This window comes from Dendrobates tinctorius, unplaced genomic scaffold (assembly GCF_039654945.1).
Source record: "Dendrobates tinctorius isolate UK_male_01 unplaced genomic scaffold, ASM3965494v1 ptg000151l, whole genome shotgun sequence".
Taxonomy (NCBI): Eukaryota; Metazoa; Chordata; class Amphibia; order Anura; family Dendrobatidae; genus Dendrobates; species Dendrobates tinctorius.
The window spans coordinates 28,192,853-28,199,776 of NW_027361818.1; the positions used below are offsets into that span (position 1 = coordinate 28,192,853).

At 43.3% G+C, this 6,924-nt stretch overlaps 1 pseudogene; it reads left to right on the forward strand.

Moving 5' to 3' along the window:
* The first annotated feature begins 2,517 nt into the window (after positions 1-2,517).
* Positions 2,518-3,434, forward strand: LOC141050148 (olfactory receptor 11L1-like; annotated as a pseudogene).
* The last annotated feature ends 3,490 nt before the right edge of the window (positions 3,435-6,924 follow it).

A 6,924-nucleotide genomic window follows, 5' to 3' on the forward strand; every position in this document is an offset into this window, starting at 1 on the left:
ATCCTTGCTGCCATGTGTGGAGTTCGCTTTGAACAACGCTGTGGCCGACTCCATCGGTCAGACCCCATTTCTCCTTAATTACGGCCAGAATCTGCGCATTCCTGTGCCCATGACCGTGTCATCCACCACCTCTAGGGTGCCAGACTGGGTGGTGGAGGCACGTGACATTTGGGACCTCACTCAGGATGCCATCTGGGCCTCCAAGAAGAGAATGAGATCCTCCGCTGATGCACGCCAGCGCCCCGCTCCCACCTTTGCTCCCGGTGACTTGGTGTGGCTCTCGAGGGTGTGGGTTGAGTCCACTAAGTTCGCGTCTTGCTTCATAGTTCCCTTCAAGGTCCTTGAGCAGGTTATTCCTGTGGTGTACCGTCTGGCCCTTCCTCCACACCTGGGTATCGCCGACGCTTTTCACGTGTCCCTCCTTAAGCCTGTTCACATGTCCCGATTTTCTGAGTCATCTACTGGGACATCAGGCTTGTCCTTGGACGAGTACAAGGTGAACGCCATTGTGGGGTGTAAGGTGGTGCTTGGCCAAAAGTATTACCTGGTAGACTGTAAGGGTCATGGCCCAGAGGATAGGACCTGGGAACCTGTGGAGAATATTCGTGCTCCCCTGTTCATTGCGGCCTTTGAGCGTAGCGAGGCGCTGGATGGACGGGGCCCTAGGAGTGGGGGTAATGTTAGGCATCAGGTTCCTGCCTCTGCACAGGAGGAATCCCGAGCCTTCGTTTCTGCGGTCTCCCATTCAGTCCTGACCACAGAGGTGGCTGTTCAGCAAAGGCATCGATCCCGGTATCTTGCGCAAGCTAGTGCTCTCAGGTTGATTGCTGCTGCCACCACTGGTTCAGCTTTAGCAAACCGCACTAGCCAGCAGAGAGCAGCTCAAGAAGCTAAGTCCTTTTTGCAGCCTACTGAGCATGCCGTGGGACGACCTCTCATTGGAGGTCAGAGGTCACATGCTCAAGTCCTCAAGCAGCTCGGATTGGACCATCAGGAAGATCCCAGAACGACGCTGTTATAAAAGGTTTGCATGGCTGCTCGGTCATGCGCTAATATAGACTCTTATTGTATTTTGTGTGAGTGATGATGGATGCATGACTCATTATGACTCCCCTCCCTTGGATATGCATGTTATAGGGCTATTAGAGTTAGAATTAGCACCTACTAGTGGCTTTGTCTGCACCACTGTGCTTTCACGTCTCAGCACCTCACTCAGCGCCATATGGTGCCATCCAGCTCTGGGCACCTTCAGTACCGCATTAAGCAGCTGCATCCACCAGTGCGACGCCTTGCGCAAGTCTAGCGCTTTCCTCCCTTGTCCGGGTGGTTAGTGGCGCCTGGGAGAGCGGTGCAGTTTGCACGTAGTGCGCTTTATCTATTCATTTGTTCCTTCCTGGCACTACAGTTGTGGTGCCAAGCACTAGTGTGTCTAGAGGAACTCTAACCCTGTGCCTTTGGGGCTGAGTCCTGTGACTATACACTTGCGCTCCCATTGCCGAGCTCTGTGAGCATAAACATGCTACGGCATTTGTGTTTGGCAGTCGGGCGGCTCTATGAGGTAACAGAGTTTGCCTCTGTACACACTAGGTGGAATTAACCCCGTGTGTTCCTCTATTGTACCGCCATATAACGTCCGCCATTACTGAGCAACAGTTACCATCTCTGCACGGTGGACCCTGGGCTGTGAACGCACCTAAATACCTTCTCTATTATTTGGTGCGTTCCACCAGCCCCTAACATCCGTTGCACTCCATAAACTTTTTAGAAAAACTAGCATTGAAACTTTGTTTGCTTTTTAGTTTTCACAGGAAGTTCTTTCTAGACGTTACTGAGAGCCTCACAAATGATATTTAAGCCCTGATAACTTTTTTACTTTGATTGCAGAAAAAGTCCAGTAAGTTTTCTTTTTTTCATTTTCATATTTTTACATTTATAAAGACTGTTCCCACCAGAGACAATCAGTGAAATCTCCCTGGCTTTCTTACGACGCTCTTATAACAATATTTTGTGTATATAAGGGACGCCAATAATAACCATATCGCCGATATTTTTTCCTCGGCCTGGAGAATTGACGCTGCTAAACACAGAAACTTGATGTTTATCTTCAGCTTCTTTCATCATCTACGTTCTGTGAATTCTATGTTTTCTATAGTAATGTAAAAACATTATTAATATTAATTACATTTATAAACCTAACAGCATTAGTCTTTATAAGGGTCATCCAGGCATCACCACAACGACTTAGGACTGAGGTGAGACAATGTACTGTATATATTACATTATGTAGCTGTGTGCGATACTACATAAAAGATATAAAATAACTAATAGTGATATTTCTCCTTTTGAAGATCTCATAAATAAATTACATAATTTTCTATTGTTTTGTATTACTGCTTTCCTTCATCCAAATGACTCAATCACAGCAAAGAAGAAACCACATCAAGGTGAGGAACAAATTAGCTCCTTGTATTTGAAAAATTAACTCTCCAGAATATGAAGTACAATAATTCCAACATGATGGCTGAATTTCTACTTTTGGGATTTCAAAACTTGCGAAGTTTCAAATTTTTTTTGTATTTTTTCCTCCTGATCATCTACTGTGTGACTGTATGTGGAAACCTCCTGATCATTTTGGTGGTGTCCTCCAGCCGATCGCTCCACTCTCCCATGTACTTCTTCCTCACACAACTCTGGACATTCTTCTCTCCACCACCATTGTGCCCAACATGCTCCACATTGTGCTGTATGAGGGAAGTTCTGTGTCTTTTATCAGATGTTTGATGCAATTTTACTTTTTTTCAGCCTCAGAATCTTTAGAATGTTTTTTCCTCAGCGTCATGTCTTATGACCGGTATCAGGCTATCTGTAACCCTCTACATTACACCTCAGTCATGACTCTCACATTTTGTATAAAAGCCGTTCTCCTATGTTGGGTGATAATGTTTGCTGTAACATTAAATCTGTCACTAACAATTAGTCGATTGGAGTTCTGTGGCCCAAACCCAAACGTCATTGACCATTTCTTCTGTGATTTAGACCCCATTCTTGAACTTTCCTGCTCAGACACCTTCTTCATGAAAATTGAAGACATGATTTTGGCTGTACCGGCAGTAGTTTGTCCATTTCTTGTGATTGTGGTCTCATATGTGTACATTATCATCACCATTATGAAGATTCCCTCTGTGACCGGACGGCAGAAGACCTTCTCCACCTGCAGTTCCCACCTGACCGTGGTGTCTTTATATTACGGATCCATTATTTGCATCTATTTATTTCCAAATGCAAAAAATATAAAGAAAATTCTCTCCCTCTTCTACACTGTTATTACCCCACTTCTTAATCCTGTCATATATAGTCTACAGAACAGAAATATAAAGCAAGCATTCAAGAAGCTCAAGAGAAAAATGTCTGCCGCCCTTCCGATGAGGGTTTAATGTACATAGCAGCATGTGATATAGAGTTATGGGGAACAGATCTTTATGTATTTTACATGGTGAAGAATCATATACTTCTTTTAATGCACAACATGCTGTTAGGTACAGAAATATTTTGCCAGTGATGGAGCGTTGTGATTTCATCTCTGCAGACCGCTATTTTGTACATAAAATGAAATAACTGAGATACAATTAAAGAGGAGACTTACAGGTTTAATTAAACAGATTGAACAAAAATATCTTATGAAATGTTTAAGAATTGCAACCATTTTTCTACAAAGCCTCCTCATTTCAAAGGCTCAAAGAAATTGGACAAATTAACAAGAGGGGGCGGGAAGAAAAACGTAAGACTCGAACACGACTCCAGACATTATACTGATGAAGGATATGAGGTGAGAGAAAGAAGACCCAAGACAACATACTGAGAAGGGAGGTAAGAACATTTCTAAAACAATCCACAGCGAGGAGACTGGAACAAAGCAAAATCCTCTACACTGCATGCTCGCAACCGCCAGAAGCCTGACAAACAAGATGGATGAACTAGAAGCAGAAACATCTACAGGGAACTATGACATAGTGGGAATAACCAAGACATGGTGAGATGGAAGCTGTGACCGGGCAGGTAACTTACAGGGTTACAGTCTGTTTAGAAAGTATCATAAAAATCAGAGAGGAGGAGGAGGGGTTTGTCTTTATGTAAAGTCTAGTCTAAAGTCCACTTTAAGGGAAGATATTAGCGAAGGGAATGAGGATGTCGAGTCCATATGGGTCAAAATACATGGAGGGAAAAATAGTAACAAAATTCTCTTTGGGGTCTGTTACACCCCCCAAATATAACAGAAATCATGGAAAGTTTACTACTAAGGCAGATAGATGAAGCTGCAACCCATTATGAGGTCCTTGTTATGGGGGACTTTTACTACCCGGATATTAACTGGGAAACAGAGACCTGCGAAGCCCATAAAGGCGACAGGTTTCTGCTAATAGCCAAGAATAATGATCTCTCACAATTGGTGCAAAATCCACCCAGAGGAGCAGCACTTTACACCTAATACTATCTAACAGACCGGACAGAATAACAGATCTGCAGGTGGTCGGCATCTAGGAAATAGCGACCACAATATTGTACAGTGTCACTTGTGTTTCGCTAGGGGGACATGTCAGGGAGTCACAAAAATGCTGTACTTTAGGAAGGCAAAGTCTGACCAGCTGAGAGACGCCCTTAATCTGGTTGACTGGGACAATGTCCTCAGAAATAAGAATACAGAAAATAAATGGGAAATGTGTAAGAACATAATAAATAGGCGCCGTAAGCGGTTTATACCTTGTGGGAATAAAAGGACAAGAAATAGGAAAAACCCAATGTGGCTAAACACAGAAGTAAGAGGGGCAATTACCAGCAAAAAGAAAGCATTTACACTACTAAAGCAGGACCGCCCCGCTGAGGATCTAACAACTATAAGGGGAAAAATACTTTATCTAAAAAACTAATTACAGCTGCCAAAAAGGAAACAGAGAAGCACGAAGGAGAGTAACACTAATCCCAAGCTGTTCTTCACCTACTGTATATCAATAGTGAAAGAATCATAAGTGAAAGTGTAGGAGCCTTTAAAAAATTGTGAGGAAAGAATGGTTGTAGATGATGAGGAAAAAGCGAATATATTAAACACCTTCTTCTCCACGGTATTCACGGTGGAAAATGAAATGCTAGGTGAAATGCCGAGAGACAAGGAAAACCCGATATTAAGGGTCACCAATCTAACCCAAGAAGAGGGGCGAAACTGGCTACATAAGATGAAAATAGATAAATCTCCGGGTCCGGATGGCATACACCCACGAGTACTAAGAGAACTAAGTAATGTAATAGACAAACCATTATTTCTTATATCATTATCATTATTCTGGATTATCTCAATGAGAATAACTGTGTAACGCCATATCAGCATGGGTTTATGAGGAATCGCTCCTGTCACACCAATCTAATCAGTTTTTATGAAGAGGTAAGCTATAGACTGGGCCAAGGTGAGTCATTGGATGTGGTATATCTTGATTTTTCCAAAGCGTTTGATACCGAGCCACACAAGAGGTTGGTACACAGAATGAAAATGCTGGGTCTGGGGGAAAATGTGTGTAAATGGGTAAGTAACTGGCTGAGCGATAGAAAGCAGAGGGGGGTTATAAATGGTATATTCTCTAACTGGGTCACTGTGACCAGTGGGGACCGCAGGGGTCGGTGTTGGGACCTATTCTCTTCAACGTATTTATTAACGATCTGGTAGAAGGTTTACACAGTAAAATATCGATATTTGCAGATGATACAAAACTATGTAAAGCAGTCAGAACAAGAGAAGATAGTATTCTGCTACAGATGGTTCTGGATAAGTTGGGAACTTGGGCTGAAAGGTGGCAGATGGGGTGTAACAATGATAAATGTAAGGTTATACACATGGGAAGAAGGAATCAATATCACCATTACACACTGAACGGGAAACCACTGGGTAAATCTGACATGGAGAAGGACTTGGGGATCCTAGCTAATGATAAACTTACCTGGAGCAGCCAGTGCCAGGCAGCGGCTGCCAAGGCAAACAGGATCATGGGGTGCATTAAAAGAGGTCTGGATACACATGATGAGAGCATTATACTGCCTCTGTACAAATCCCTGGCTAGACCGCACATGGAGTACTGTGTACAGTTTTGGGAACCGGTGCTCAGGAAGGATATAATGGAACTAGAGCGGGTACAAAGGAGGGCAACAAAATTAATAAAGGGGATGGGGGAACTACAATACCCAGAGAGATTAGCAAAATTAGGATTAATTAGTCTGGAAAAAAGACGACTGAGGGGCGATCTAATAACCATGTATAAGTATAGAAGGGGACAATACAAATATCTCTCCGAGGATCTGTTTATACCAAGGAAGGTGACGCTCACAAGGGGGCATTCTCTGCATCTGGAGGAGAGAAGGTTTTTCCACCAACATAGAAGAGGATTCTTTACTGTTAGGGCAGTGAGAATCTGGAATTCCCTGCCTGAGGAGGTGGTGAGGGCGAACTCAGTCGGGTTCAAGAGAGGCCTGGATGTCTTCCTGGAGCGTAACAATATTGTATCTTACAGTTATTGTTAGGTTCTTTAGAAGGACGTAGATCTGGGGATGTATTCTGACGGAATATAGGCTGAACTGGATGTGTCACTATGTAACTTTTACATAAATAAAATGTTTATTTTTCATTCTTTGTATAGAAACCTTTGCAGCAAAGACGGCCTGAATTTTGGAAGCCATAGACATCACTGGTGTCTTCCAGAGTGAGGCTTTGCCGGCATTTACTGCAGTGATTTCAGTACTTGCTTGTTTGTGGGTCTTTCTGACTTAATTTTTGCCTTTAGCCTTTGAAATGCGGCTCCATGGGGCAGGGATCTGCTGATGACTCGGCCATTGCAGAATATTCCACTTCTTTGCCTTAAACTCCTTGGTTGCATTTGCAGTATG